Source organism: Lontra canadensis, unplaced genomic scaffold, assembly GCF_010015895.1.
Source record: "Lontra canadensis isolate GAN:19392208 unplaced genomic scaffold, GSC_riverotter_1.0 scaffold39, whole genome shotgun sequence".
NCBI lineage: Eukaryota > Metazoa > Chordata > Mammalia > Carnivora > Mustelidae > Lontra > Lontra canadensis.
The window spans coordinates 16944915-16960514 of NW_022631033.1; the positions used below are offsets into that span (position 1 = coordinate 16944915).

A 15600-nucleotide genomic window follows, 5' to 3' on the forward strand; every position below is an offset into this window, starting at 1 on the left:
TACTGGGGCTCCCTTTGACTACACTCAACTGGAAGCCAGAGGGCAGAAGGAGCTAGTTTAGGTAGTCTATATAAGTCAGGCTTCTGGGGTAGAGAGCAGAGTGGGTAAGTCTGGATGGGAAATATGAGAGGCTAAAAAAGATAGCCAGTCTACTAGGGTTTAGTACAACAAAAAGTGTAACTTTATACATTTATTTTGGGTAGGTGGCATGGGGTCATTGGAAAGATCACAGAGTTATAGCGGGCGTGTGGTTTTATCTCAGCTCTGCTCTGACTCAGTGGCCTTGAATATTTCGCTTAACCTTTCTGATTCTCTATTTTCTCATCTGTAGGAGGGGATTAGAACTGATGACCTTTGTGGTCCCTTTCTGGCCTTGTGTTGTGTGTATGGGAATGAATATTCTTATATCAAACAAAAAGAGGTCTAAAATAAATTTTTGAGATTTTTGAACTTGAGGCTTTCATGATTTTGATCCAGGTTCAGTGACAAAAACTACCAATGCTATTGATGATAATTATACCTTTACCCGACTGGTCTATAAAATAAAGAAAATGCTTCTAGGGTGCCTGGGTGGCTTAGTTGGTTGAGTGTCCAACTCTTGATTTTGGATCAGGTCCTGATCTCAGGGTCATGAGATTGAGCCCTGTGTTGGGCTCTGTGCTTAGTGGGGAGCTTGCTTGAGACTTTCCCTCTTCTCTTCCCCACACTCCACTCATGCACAGGCTCTCTCTCTCTCTCTCAAATAAATAAAATCTTTTAAAAAATGTTTTCATGTTTACATTCTCTTTTTATTTTTATTTTTTTAAAGATTTTATTTATTTATTTGACAGGCAGAGATCACAAGTTGGCAGAGAGGCAGGCAGAGAAGGAGGAGGAAGCAGGCTCCCTGCTGAGTAGAGAGCTCCATCCCAGGACTCTGGGATCAGGACCCGAGCTGAAGGCAGAGGCTTTAACCCACTGAGCCACCCAGGCACCCCTGTATTCTCTTTTTAATGTAGCAAGCAGTTCTGTGAAGATTTTGTTGCCTAGGGGTTAAAATTCTTTGTATCTGTGTGTTTATAGTCTAAGTAGTTGATCTAAGAGAAAAGTTGGACTTCTTTATCAATCCATTTGCTTTTGTCAAGGAACTCACCACTTTATCACTTATTATTATTATTGTTATTTACAGTCTTTTCAGTTATTCTTTCAGCAGAGAGAGAGAGCACTTGACCTTCTGTATTCTCTCATCACTAAGGAGCCAAAGAGTTGCTTATTGATTTTCTTTTGGCTTTTGAAGTCAAAGGTGAGATGTGCTTTACACTTTGTTCTTCCACACGGGCCACAGAATTCTTGGTATGGTGATGTCCCTGGGGTCCCTGATATCATTGATCCAGCTGCTAGACTTGGCTTTGAGCAAGCACAAAGGCTAATGATTTAGTACTATTAGACATCACAGACAAACCAGATGGAATTAGTCTTCGGATTTCCCCGTGTCTGCAAGGTGAGATATTTTTTCCCCTTGTGTGAGGCCTGACTCAATTCACAGCTCATTCACAAAGGCTTCTTATCACACAAATCCACTCTTATCATTTTTCTTCTGCTATCAAAATATTCTTAGTTAATGGTTCATCACAGAAGATCTTCTGATTCAACTTATTGCTCAGGGAAAGAATCAGGAGAACTTCTAATATGCTGACATGGGGGAAGATTCCACTTGTTTAGGGACCAATAAAACAACCAAATTTATGATAGACCCATACTGGGGAGAATATATGACGATGTTCTTTTTTTTTTTGGATAGGTATAACAGGTCTGTAACACATGGATGTAAAGTGGATGACTGAGGAACCAGAAATAACTTTGTAGGAAGCAATAAGGCAGGAGATATTGACACAGAGCAGGGGCAGAGAGTTAGAGTAAGGATAGAAACAAAGAGGAAGAGGGAAGGCGGTATTGTTTTATATAAGTTCACTTTTCTTAACTTAGCCTGCTTCTTGGGAACTTGGTGATGGTCATCTGATGTGGAGTAGTGAATTGTCAACTGTGTGTATGTCAGTGGGAAGGAGGCACGGAGGCAGAGGGAAACACTAGATTCCGAGAAACCATCTTGTGGCAGTAGAGAGAGAGCCTGTCCATTGGGGAAGATTTTGTATTTGCCTCCACAAAGAGTATTTGGAATGTTAGGAGAAAGTCTGTGGCCATACCACCCCGAATGTGCCTGATCTCATCTGGAATATCACAAGAAGGGAGGAAGTCCTAAGTAAACTGGGGTCCATGCACCAACTCTATTTCCATGTATTGGTTTCTTTTGTAATCCTATGTAATTTTAAGAACACTATACTGCCAAAGAGGTAGAAAGAAAGGTTAAGAATCCCGGAATCAGGAAAATAAATTAATAAAGAAGTATGCAGTTGACTGATGTCAGTGCAGTTACTATATCCCACGCCAGCAGATGAACTGAGCCCAGACTCAGCAAACTGCACATAATTCAAGGTCATCATGTGGGCAAAGAGCTGGTAAAGGTAGAAGTGGCCCAGGCACACTCAAATGTAAGATACGCACAATATAAATTTTGTGTTACTTGATCTTGGTGGTAAGGTTTCTTCGTAAGGGTAATTGTTCTACTTAGTAAAGCTTCCATTCTCATACCAAAATAAACTCAAGAAGGATCAAATGTTGAAAAGAAAAAATAGGGATTGACACAAACACTAGAATACAGCTTTTATGAATATCAAGGCGAGTGGGTATGGCTGTTCTAAACATGATACGCAACATAGAAATGCAAGAAAAAGAAAAAGCAGATTTACCTACATAAAAATAGAGAATTCTACTTGAAAAAAAAAATACTGTAAGCAGAGTCAAAGACAGCCTGGAAAAGAAAAAACAGCAACACTTGTAACAAAAGGACTCATTTTCCATAATCCCCAGAGAGCTCCTAAAAACAGAGAAGACAAAGAACAAAAATTCAGAGAAAAATGAGCATCCACCATAAAGACAGAGATCGCATAGAAAGGGTGAAAAGAGACTCATGCTCGCTAGAAATGAACTACGACACAAATTGACAGATGTTCATTTTACCCCTCACTGGATTGGCAAGATTAAAACGTTTGATAATCTCCTCAGCTGGTGAAGATCTCCAGGCAAACAGATATCCTTGTACGCTGTTGTTTGTGGGAGAACATATTGGTACAAGTGTTTGAAGATGAATTTGGCAATATCTATAAAAACCTAGGATGCTCACTTCCTTTGACTCACCATCTCTACTTTTATTAATTTATTTCATAGATAAAGTGACAGAAACATGCAAAGTTACATGTACAGGATGTTCCTTGCTGCTTTCTAATAATCACAGCAACAAACACATAGACAGTAAGAAATAGCCTAATGTCCATCAAAAGGTGGCAGTGTGCATTCATTGTAGTATGTTAATACAATGGTTTGCAGCCATTAAAATGAAGTAGAGCTATGCGTATTAATTAATGTTAATGCAATGGTTTGCAGCTATCAAAATGAAGTAGAGATGAATGTATTAATATGAGAAACTGTCTAACATATATTAAATGAAAAAACAAGTTGCAGAATAGTATGTATAGAATGATCTTATTTGTGTTAAAACAAACAAACAAACAAACAAACAAACATTCAGAATATTCCCAGCACATGAAGCCTTTCGCAGCAGTTACCTTGGCGGTATACGCCAGTGAGCGGAGAGGCCTTGTGGCAGGAGGGTGGGAGTAGATTGGAAAAGTGCAGAATCTTCCCACCTACTCCCACTTTATAGCTCTCTCTGCTGTTTGATTTTTTCAAAATTTAAGTTTATAAAATATTTTGATCAACCCTCGTGTTTCCTAAGAAGGGATTACTTACCAAGAGAAGGACGAATGCTTGTCTCATAGATTAGATATTCCCCTTTGTGTGATGTTGAGAGGCTGGAGAGGGACCTATTAAGGGAAGGTTGGTGGCTTTGGGTAATAGGTCCCCCTCGCCACTTGCATTTTTGGAGAAGGATAGACTGGTGTTTAAGAGGGCAGTCTCGTGACATCACTGTGGCTTTGATAGACTCTCAAGTCTACGTTTATTTGCTTTGCCGCCTGGGAAAAAGTTACTTCGCCTTTCAGGGAGGAAAATAATAAAGCCTGAATGGGGCATGTAAAACACAAAGCAAAGCGAGTTGCACTCAATTGGGTTAACTCAGTGGAAAACTGAAGAATTTTTGTATGTTATAATCTTCAAGGTGTTCTTTACTAGCATTATCTGAGTCCCAGAACAGTCCAGTGAGGTAGGTAGAGAAGGTCTTCCTCCTTCTTGTTTTACAGGCCAGAACAGAATAGGGGAAGGGGACGTGTGTGAGTTACGGAGGTAACAAATGCAGCAAATCACAGAGTCCTGACTCCTATTTTGGACCCTTTCCTGTACATCTCAAGGCCTAGAGAGCATTACTGGGCAACATTAAATAAAGAGAATGAGAAATTTATTGTGGTTAGAAGCCAGCACACAGCCTTCCTCCGGTGTGGGTGGGATGGTCTCCTTGTAGAAGCCATTACCGATTTCCCCTCCGCGTTGTGCACTGTGGAAAGTCAGACCGATGAACGCCTTGAATGGGGAAACAGGTAAGTATCTTGCATCCTGTTTTAGTTTCCCATTCTGTAACTTCCTAAAAAGAAGGGCAATTTGATTCAGCTGTATCTGTGTTGAGTGAAAACTACCATGTCCCCTGCACCGATGTCCACTGGGACTCAGACATATTTCTTGGGCTTAGCGTTATCGACTAGTTTGGATGTAAGGGCAGTGCTCTATGCTGGTGTTTATGTCCCCTCTAAATTTCTCCATGGAAACCTAACCCCTAGTTTGATGGGATTAGAAGGCAGGGCTCTTAGAAGGTGGTTTGGTCTCAAGGATGGAACCATCAGAAATAGGATTACTGTCCTTATAAAAAAGAACCCAGGGAGTTACTTTGCCCGTCCACTGTGTAGGTTGTATTGAGAAGGTGGCCATCCGCGAACCAGGAAGCACCGTCTCACCTGATACCGAATCTTCTGGCAACTTGATCCTGTTCTTCCCAACTGTCAGAGCTGTGAGAAATGAATTTGTTTTGTTTTATAAGTCATTCATCCTATGGTATTTTTTGTTACAGCAGCCTCAACTCAAGCAGTGTAAGAGAACTTCAGAATTAGTTTTTTTGGAGATAGGACGGTAGCCAAAGGAGAGTGTACAGAATTGGGGAAAATGTCAGTGACTTTTAGGCAGTGGTGGAATTTGTGTTATCTAGGGGAAAAAGGAGTATGAACTTAGGGATGTATCATGCTTTAATAAGAGTCTTTGAGACAGATCTACCTGAATCTTCCCGAGCAGGGGTCGGGGAGGAAGAAAGAAAGAAAGAAAGCAAGCCTCTATTTTCAGAGTGAAGGGAAAGGAGAAAAGGCTGAATTAGCTTCTCATTCCATCTAAACATCCTTTAAGCAGCTTTGTCAAGCATCTGCAAGTTGACATAACGTTGATCCATTCAATCTGGTTCTAAATTGTTCTGTTAAATGCCAGACAACTTTTGTCACAGAAGCTGTCCCCCCTCCTTCAGAATGATTGTCTATAATTAAGGAGGAAACCAGAAAATAATGATAGGGTTCTCTTTTGCTTTTCTAATGGCTTTCTTATTAAGTATGTCTGAAAAAGCTACTGAGATGTTGATCTCCCACGTAACCAAAAGAAGTCAGCCATTATATAATTATTTCTTTTTAAAGACGACAAAGAGAAATGTATGAGAAGTGCTTTTAACGGGCTAAAGACACCATGAAGCACAAAGGAAAAAAAAAATCCTTTCCGGAAAAAAAAAAAAAAGAAGCAGGGAATAAATTAGTTACCAAAAAATGTCTTTGCCGGCAACCTTGAGGTACCAATGCCTGTCACCCGCAATGTGGTTGTCGGAGGTGTGCTTGTGGCCGGAGGGAGAGGTCGGAAAGGAGGGCACGTGGGGCTGTGGGTAGGATAATGGTATTCATGCCTTTTAGTGAAGCCTTCACTTATAGAAAGAGTCCTCGCTTTTATTTTCTCTGTTGGAGGAGACCAAAGTGTTCACAGGCTGAGACTTGGTTCAGATCCCTGGTGATGTCATTGCTATTCGTCACATTCATTGGGAAGGAGTGAGGTCCACATTCTAAATACCCACATTGTCAATTACCATGTTATTACTATACTGGGTGCCCGAGGGATTGGGATAAATGGGGGGGGCAGAGTGGGCTCCTTCCCTGTTCACTGCCACCTTCTTTCCCCCCACTCCTCCTCCCCGATAGAAGAAAGAGAGAGGCTTTGTTAGGATGGTTGCCCATTGAAATGAAAGGCAGCCGATATTAGCAAGAACAAGGTTGGTTGGTCTTGTAGATGTTTTATTCTGAAAAGTCTGAGGGGTAGAGATGCCTGTCTGACCCACAGGTTCCTTTTGGCCAAGGCCACATGCTAGGAATGGCTGGGGTTCATTCCTAGATTCTGCCGTAATTTCCTCTCTGGTGATGTGGGGTTTTCCTCTCTAAGTCCCTTTTCCTTGGACCCTATTATGGGTCTTTCACGTTGGTCCTGATGCCAGGACACGAAAAAGAGCATTGATCCTGGGGAGCTTCTGTGCTAGTCCAGCAGAAACTGGATCTTATAGGAGCCCCAGTTTGATCTTGGGGTCCAACTTGTGTTTTACTCATAAAGAGCTTGTTCCTCCTTGAAGGTGGATTGATGAGAGGGCAGGGCAAGGGAATGGCTTCTAGAAGTGAATAGCGTGCCGCCTGTGATTATCTTGAAACATCTCCTTACTGTCTCAGATCACATTATAGTAGAAAGAGCCTGGACTGGAAGACCTAGATTATAGTCCTAAGACTGTAACCCGGTATTACCTCCTTAAATCTCAATTTCTTTGTTCACAAAATGGGGTGGGGGAAAGGTAAATTATTTAGTATTTAAGATTCCTTGCATTTAAAAGTAGTTCACATGAATCGGCTATATGACTAGTTTTATTCTAATGGGATATTAGAATCGGGAGAATATTTAGAGATCATTGGAAATCCCATGATCAAACTTCCTGTGAAGAAAGTTCTCTTCTGTGTAATATCCCTCTAATAGGTGCTCATCCAGGGTCAGTTTGAATGTTTCTGGGACCAGGAGCACATTGTCTCACAAGCAAGGCATTTCTATACATATATATATATATATATATATATATATATATATATATATGTATATATGTATATATACACATATATATATATATATATATATTTCTTTTTTTGAGAGTGAGAAAGAGTGAGCACATGTGTATGGGGGAGGGGCAGAAAAAGAGGGAGAGAGGGAATCTTAAGCTGGGCCACCCAAGTGCTCCTCAAATTTTTTTTTAACAACTCCATGACATGCAAAATGTGCAGCCCTGTTATAGTCACTTATTGGTCGAATTCTTACTGTTCTAGGAGTTCCATTATGATAGTTAATTTTATGTGTCAACTTGGCTAAGCCCAGACACACAGATATTTGGTACACCAGACTGGATGTTGCTGGGAAGTTTTGTTTGTTTGTTTGTTTTTAGGTGAGATTAACATTTAGATGAGTAGACTGTGAGTAAAGCAGATGACCCCCCGCCTGCAACATAGTGTGGGTGGGCCTCATCCAATCAGTTGAAGGCCTAAAGAAAATGTGGGCTGAGGTCAATCTGCCTCTACACTGTCTTCAGACTCAAGCTACAACATCACATCTCTCTCAGGCTGCGACCCGCTAACCTAACATACTCTGCAGAATTTGGACTTGTCAGTCTCCACAATCATATAAGCCTTAAGAAGGGATAGTATTTGGCCAATGGTTCTCTTGAAATATCTGTCTGTCTCCATATATATGGACACAGACTATATATACATATATATAAACATCTCTCTCCATGTATATGTCTGTTTCTCCAGAGAATTCTGTCTAATACAATAGGTCAGACCTTCAAATATTTGAAGAAGGCCTTCATGTCGTGCCACATAACATTGGGTCATGAGGTGGTCTGAGGGACTTCATTCTGGGCAGGTAAGAGCATATGTACCTCTGGGTTCAAGAGGGGTAGAGACAAAATGCCAAGAGATTAAAGAGAAAAGAAAGAACTGGAAGTACCGAAGGTGTGTTAGCACAGAGCTTTGCACCTATTAGATCCTCCTTTAAAATGAGAATTGTTCCAGTTACTAAAGGAGCAGCCGGCCAGGGAAGACAATCCTCCCCACCAGTGTCCTCTAACATTTGTAGAGCTTGTTGGACTATCACAATATTTGCTTTCACGCTCGGGAGATAATTGGCACTTAGCTGTTGCAGCAGCAGCGGCAGCAGGAGAAAAAAAAAACCCACGAGGAAGAGGGTAGGTCTGGTTCTCATCTGCTAGATCCGGCACATGCCCACGTGAATGAAAAATAACAAAATAACAGCTACGTGATGGCTCAGCGCCTGGACATCTGTTGTCACCCCGTCTGGTAGCTGCGCTTTCTTCCTTCAGCATGAATGAGGTGACTGAGGGGGGATTGGAAGATCTTGGCAGTGCGGGAGCCAAGGCCAGTGCTCCCGTCCCCGAGGCAGCCCTGAAGTCCGCCCGCGCTCTGCTGCCTTGTGCGGGAGCTTTTACCGTGGAGCGCGTGTCCCCGGAGTGGGGAGTGGGGCTATTTTTGCTGGTGCTTCTGCGGTGGGCTCCCCCTGCCCCTGCCATGCCCCAGGTACCAGCACATGGAGACCATGGCTGAAAAAGAATCAAATAACCATCTTGGACAGCCCGCAGCCCACGCACAACTGTTTAGTTTTCTTCATTTTTATCCACCTGCAGATATGCTCTACTGTAATTATAATCAGTGGATGAATAGAGTTTTGCATTGTATGTTTTTTTCCCTTAACTTTCTACGGTAAACATGCTCTCTTACTGCCGGTCTCTTCGTCAGTACTGTTTTATGGCTGTGGTATTGGGGGTTTTCGGGGCTGACGTACCCCTGGTTACTGACCGTTCCTCGTTGGTACACATTTCCAGCACTTGTTGTAACAAAGAGCTACAATGAATGTCTTTTTGTGTGTAGCTTTTTTTTCCCTCTTTTGAAAAACTTCCTTCAGCAGTTCCAGAGAATGAGTCAAGGGATGGGAATATTCTAATGTCTCGATGTGCAGTTGACCCTTGAACAACACAGATATGAACTGAGCAGGTCGGTTACGTGGACATGTCTTCCAAATATATGGGACAGTCCTGGAAATGGATTTTCTCTTCTTTATGATTTTCTTATTACCATGTTCTTTGCTCTGACTTACTCTATTGTAAGAATACAGTAACATAATACATATGTAAAATATGTCTTAATTTCTCAGTAAGGCTTCTGGTCAACAGTAGGCTGTTAGTAGTTATTTATTTATTTATTTATTTATTTATTTGAGAGAGAGAGCATGAGAAGGGGGAGGGTCAGCAGGAGAAGCAGACTTCCTGCCAAGCAGGGAGCCTGATGTGGGACTTGACCCCGGGACTCCAGGATCATGACCTGAACCAAAGGCAGAACCACCCAGGCACCCTATTAGTAGTTAATTTTGTAGGGGGAGTCAGGAGTATGTGGATTTTCAACTTTCGCACCCCTAATCCCTATATTCTTTAGTGCTAATTGTGTCCTTAAAGGATTTGCATTGGTATAAATTACAAAAACAATATGCAAATATGTCATTTCTGCCAGAATATTGCCAGATTGAGTATTAGTTATAGTGAATATAGAGTAAAATTCCAGTGTGGTTTTCTTTTCTTTTTTTTTACTAATAAAAGTAACAATTATCCATATATAACTTACTGATTATATTTCTTCTTTTGTGTATATCTGCGCCTGCTGGGGTCTACTGTGGTGTTGATTTTTACAGATTAATTTAAATAAGCTCTTTACATATCAGTCACAATTGGTAGAAATAGTTCTCTAATGTATTATTTTTAATTTTATCTTCATTATTTCTTTTCGTGTAAAACTTAATTTTTTTTTCTTACTCTTAGTGGGCTTTCAAATCCTTTATTGTCTTATTAAGAATAGCCCTTTAGGGGCGCCTGAGTGGCTCAGTGGGTTAAGCTGCTGCCTTCGGCTCAGGTCATGATCTCAGGGTCCTGGGATTGAGTCCCGCATCGGGCTCTCTGCTCAGCAGGGAGCCTGCTTCCCTCCCCCTCTCTCTGCCTGCCTCTCTGTCTACTTGTGATCTCTCTCTGTCAAATAAATAAATAAAATCTTTAAAAAAAAAAAGAATAGCCCTTTAATCAATCCTGTGTTGTCTTGAACTTGTTTTTTTTTTTTAATCTGTGACTTGAACTTGGCAGAATGTTGCCTAACTTTTGAGAACATTTTGATATTCAAGTTCAGTTCCAGTTCACAGTGGTTCTGACGATCCCACACTCAGCCAACTGACAAACAAAAAACTTCAAAAACAAACTTTGGCTCATTTTATTATTTAGTATATTCAATTAAAAATTTAGTTTCTGAACTATTGAAGTACAGTTCATTCCCATTTTTTGGTTACACAGGGTGCTTGAAGTCCTTGGATGGTTTTAGTATCTTTCATATGTGCTCCATATGTATTCTCTATGAGGGGAAAATATCAATGAAGCAGGGTTTCTGTGCTCCATGTACTTGGTGGTGAGTGCCAACTTGAGCAATTTCTAGCTATATTGCCTGGGATGCCCTTCAACCTGGTTACTGTCTGGGTCAACACCTGTCACTGGCTCTGAAGCAACCATTGCTTTAGGGCTTCCATTCTGGCCAGTTGGTTTGTGTCTTGCCTCCCACCCACATGGCAACTGTGAGGTTGAACAGGAACTCTGCCCCAACTTGGTGGGTCCACATTTGGCCCTCCTCTGTTCTTCTGGGCTAAGTCCAAGAATCTGCTCTTTCCAGCAAAGTCTATGGTTAATTTACAAGTGGACTCCGGAATGGAAGGTTGGAAGACACTGGCCTATGGTATATTCTGCTCACATTGTTTTTGTTTGTAATTGTGTCACTCATCTGTTGACAGCCTGGAGATCCTATCATATCTTAGTCTATAGAGTTTCTTAGAACTCTATGGTAGCAGGACAGACATATAGTCCAGACTGAGAGCAGGCTGCCCAAAGGGTTCTTATAGTTCAAGTTAAAATGTTCAGAGGCTGTAGTAAGCAGGTCCCAGCCCAGGTTGGAGTTAGTTAACTTCAGGTTGGAGTTAGTACCTACCTTCTGATGGATGAAGACAAAAATTCTGGGTTCTGTGGGGTAAAATTACTCATCAATGAGCAGATGCTGAGTCATGTCTCCCCTTTTCTCTCTCTCTCATCCATCCATCCTCCCTCTCTCCCTTTTCCTTCCTTCCTTTCTCCTTCCTTCCTTCTTTTCTCTCTCTTTTTTTTCTTCTCTACGTCGACTGTGGGGCTTGAACTTGTGACTCTGAGATCAAGAGTTACATGCTCTACTGACTGAGCCAGCCAGGCACCCCCAAGTCATGGTTCTTGATTGAGTGGGAAATGGGGAAGGGGAACATTTAGATGAAGCAAAATTCAAGGTCCTGGAGGGAGTAGGTTTCTACAGTCAGGGATGAGGCTATAAATCAAAGCTCAGATAAATGGTCTGGATTTAGAAAGACACTGACTTCCAGCAGGGAATTGTTAATCAGTAAGAACCCAAGAACTTGACAAAAGTAGAGTCAGTTAATCTGGAAGGGGGTAGAAGGACAAATTGGTGTTCATAGAGGCTCACCCAGGAACAATTGCCTGGTTGGGGTCTTGCCCTATTTCTCTGCCCAGGCTGTCTCTCTTGCTGATCTACCCCATAGGAGTTTTTTGGCAAGGACTCAGACTCAGATTCCTGGGGCAACAATTTAGTTCTGGACTTCCTAGAGGAGGTGTCAACTCCTGCCTTTCTTTTCAGATGGATCATATGCCCTTTCTTTGCTCCCCTGCACTACTCTGTGCAGATTCCTAACATTGCTTTTACCACATTTTTATCGTCATCATCATCATCATCCCCATGTCTCAGTTTTCAAGATAATATTTAACTATGCAGTATTCCTTACAGAATAAAGCAGAAAAATAATATAGCAAATACCCATGTACCTTTCATCCAGATTTAGCAAATGTTAATATTCTTCTTATTAGGTTTTATAAAGAAGTAAAACGTTACAGATACAGCTAGAGTTTTACCTCTCCATCACATCCCTTCCCCTTCTCTCTGGACAGAGGTCAGCACAAAATGATTCACCATTTTAAGATGTGAGTCTCTGGAAGGCACGTTCTTAGGGTTAGCATCATATCTTATTCATATCTTGAATAAGATAGCTAATAGTACTGCCTAATGTGAGCTAGAGATAAAAAATAGTCAAACAATGAAATAATGAATGGATGGCAGAGAGTGTTTTTATTATTATTATTGTTACTATTTTTATTATTTTTTCCTTCACTGGACCTAATAAGGGCTCTACATGTTTGAAGAATTGCAGAATTAAAAAAAAATCTTAGTCTCTTACTGAGGATAATATTCCCTGCTTTCTCATGTTCCTTTCTCCTTTGTGTTGACTAATAGCCTACATATACCTCTAGCCCTTACAAAGAGATGTTTGAATCCTGATATGTGACACAGAAGCATGATCTACTCTAAGGAACTTACAACGTCTATAAAGACCAACTTGACTTCCTCAGAATTAATTTCAGATGTAAAAGGGAAAGGAGAGAAAAGAAGAAGTTGTGTGAAGGCATGTGACGTATCAAGGAAGAAATCAACTAAATTAATGTCATGAGAAACTCTTTACATTTAAACTGAGTAGAAAATGCTCTAGACCACCATTTCACATAATCTCTTATCAGAAAATGGCAGCCCCAGTAACGTGACACACACAGATATGGAAGCATACACACACACAAACACACACTCTGTTCAGTTGTGTCTTTCCTTTTTGTGTGGGGCTCCAGGAAATCTCTGGCGAGACTGCTGTGGACTGGGGTGGAGTGTATAGAACATCTGGACTTGGAGCTCTTATTATAGAAAGCTGCTCATGATATGTTAATACAACCAATCATACAGATGCACGTTTTTCTACAGGATACTGGCAGTCTTTTCCATGCTTCCATGTCTTCATAACCACCTGTTTTTTTGATTGAAGGATATTGATGTTTCCATACAGATTGAGAGCAAAAGCTTGGTTTTATTCATTTTCCCCTCTGAATGGAGTGATGTTTTTCAAAACGAACAAACTGAACAGCAAATTATTATCCCATTAAGTGCTTAAAATTATAGACTGCTGAGCCAAACCTGCTACCCACTCCTTTCTCTGGATACAGCCTAACAAACCAGCTACAAATTCCAGATGATCAATTTGTCTACCTGTAACGGTAATTTACAAAACCAGGGTTTTTCTTCAAAGCCATTGAGAGGCAGTCTCGAATGATAAGCTATGCCTCAAGCACTCTTTGACAAAAAGCCTTTTCCTGGGGCTCTTGCACTTTTCAAGATTTTGATGTTCAGCCCTAGCAGTTCTTGATATTAGAAAGGAGCCTCCCCCACTGTTGGTTCCATCACCATGTCGACCATTGGTACAGCGTCTCTCCATATGAAATGTCACTGGTGTCTAGAACCTTTTGCACAATCCAAATGGCCACGCGGGATGCACAATTGTTTCCTTAATCACTTATTAATTAATTCACTCAACATTTACTGAGCACCCACTATGTTCTAGGCACTGTGCCAAGTACTAAGAAATTAGAAGTTGAATGGGAAACAGTCACTCTCTCGTGGAGCTCTCAGTCTAGCAGGAAAGAGAGACACATGAAAAAAAAGAAGGCAATGCAAAGATTTCTTTTTTTTTTTTAATTTAAATTTTTATTTTTTAAAAATTTTTTAAATTTATTTTCAGCGTAACAGTATTCATTGTTTTTGCACCACACCCAGTGCTCCATGCAATCCGTGCCCTCTCCAATACCCACCACCTGGCTCGCCCAACCTCCCACCCTCGCCCCTTCAAAACCCTCAGATTGTTTTTTAGAAACCATAGTCTCTCATGGTTCACCTCCCCTTCCAATTTCCCTCAACTCCCTTCTCCTCTCTAACTCCCCTTGTCCTCCATGTTATTTGTTATGCTCCACAAATAAGTGAAACCATATGATAATTGACTTTCTCTGCTTGACTTATTTCACTCAGCATAATCTCTTCCAGTCCCATCCATGTTGCTACAAAAGTTGGGTATTCATCCTTTCTGATGGAGGCATAATACTCCATAGTGTATATGGACCACATCTTCCTTATCCATTCGTCCGTTGAAGGGAATGCAAAGATTTCTAATAGAAACAGGGACAAGGTGCTACTATTAGGTCTATATTGATTGAGTAGCTTCTGAAGAACATAAGGAGCCCTTCTAACAACCATGTTTCCTCCATTCTTACAGTCCATGGTGTTGCATAATTACTGTCCTCAAAAGTAAGTGAACAACCATTCATGATGGAAAGAGTCTTCAGGAATTCCAGTTCCCCAATATTCGCTCCATGCTCCTCTGTAAAGTATACTCCAGATGAATTGGATTTACTCATTATCCCCAAATACACATTGCCCTGCCTTCCTTCTGCTCATGTTCTCTCCTCTCCTCCCTTGGAATGCCTCCTCCCGCTTACTCTGTTTAGAAATCTGAGGTACTTCAAGGCCAGGCCCACTTTACTCTGAGCCCCTGGAGCACGCGGAGCTAGGAAGCATATAGCAGGGAACTGTGCTCCAGTGTTTACGTCCATCGGAGTCTCCGCAGTGGAATGTGAGCTCCCCAGGGCCCCTTCATCCCTAGGGGATCATAAAGCACCCGATGCAATTTTCAGTAACCGCTTGTTTACAGAAGAGGGACACTTTGATACCAAGGAGAGAAAATTCAATTCAGAGTTTCCTGGCTGAGCTGTTAGCAGGAAATCCCCTAGATTCACAGTTTGCATTTCATCATCCTCAAAGTGAGGAGTATTTACAAGCCTAATTATAAAATTTCAGTGTCTGGAGACATGACCTGAAGGGATATCAAAAAGCTTGCTTTCCGTGTTCTGATTTTTTTAGGACATAAATATTCCAATTAATTTTATGCCACGCTGGAAAAAATAAAAGCCTCTCATGAGACAAGGGAGAGCACCTCCGAACAGGGGTTTTGACTCACAGATCTAAAGTTGCATGCCTAGACTAGGAATTCACTTGTCACTAGACTGACCTGTGCAGTGGTGGGCAAGGGTCATTCTCTCAGCCAAGAGGGGTGCTACTCCTGAGACTTAGTCGATAGAGGCAGGAGCCTTCATCCTGTAGGCCCCATTGTGATCTTGATTGTGCTCTGTCAGGGCCACCCAGGTCCCTGATATCTAGTAACCTCACAGGGATTTGGTTACCTTCCTCTGAGCTGGCATTTTCATAGTTAGCATAGTAATGATGTTTGAGGCTCCACATGGTTTTCAGCTTCAGAGTGTTACAGTTTCATAGGGGGAAAAGACAACAAACAAACAAAAAAACCAAAGTACATGTTTCAAAGGCATGAAAACAAACAAACAAAAAACAGTTATTGAAAATTCCATCCAGCTTTGATGCTCTGCACTTTGGTCTTGGCTGAGCCAAGTCCACTCAAGTCCACTCAAGGTCACTCAAGTCAGTG

The 15600-nt window shown here is 41.4% G+C and overlaps 1 long non-coding RNA gene across 1 annotated transcript; it reads right to left on the reverse strand.

Moving 5' to 3' along the window:
- Positions 1–949: 949 nt before the first annotated feature.
- On the reverse strand, positions 950–14364 carry LOC116874959. Its single transcript, XR_004384096.1, has 3 exons — positions 14297–14364; positions 13658–13660; positions 950–976 (listed from the first exon to the last, which is right to left on the reverse strand). It is a non-coding gene; the product is annotated as an uncharacterized LOC116874959 (long non-coding RNA).
- Between the last annotated feature and the right edge of the window lie 1236 nt (positions 14365–15600).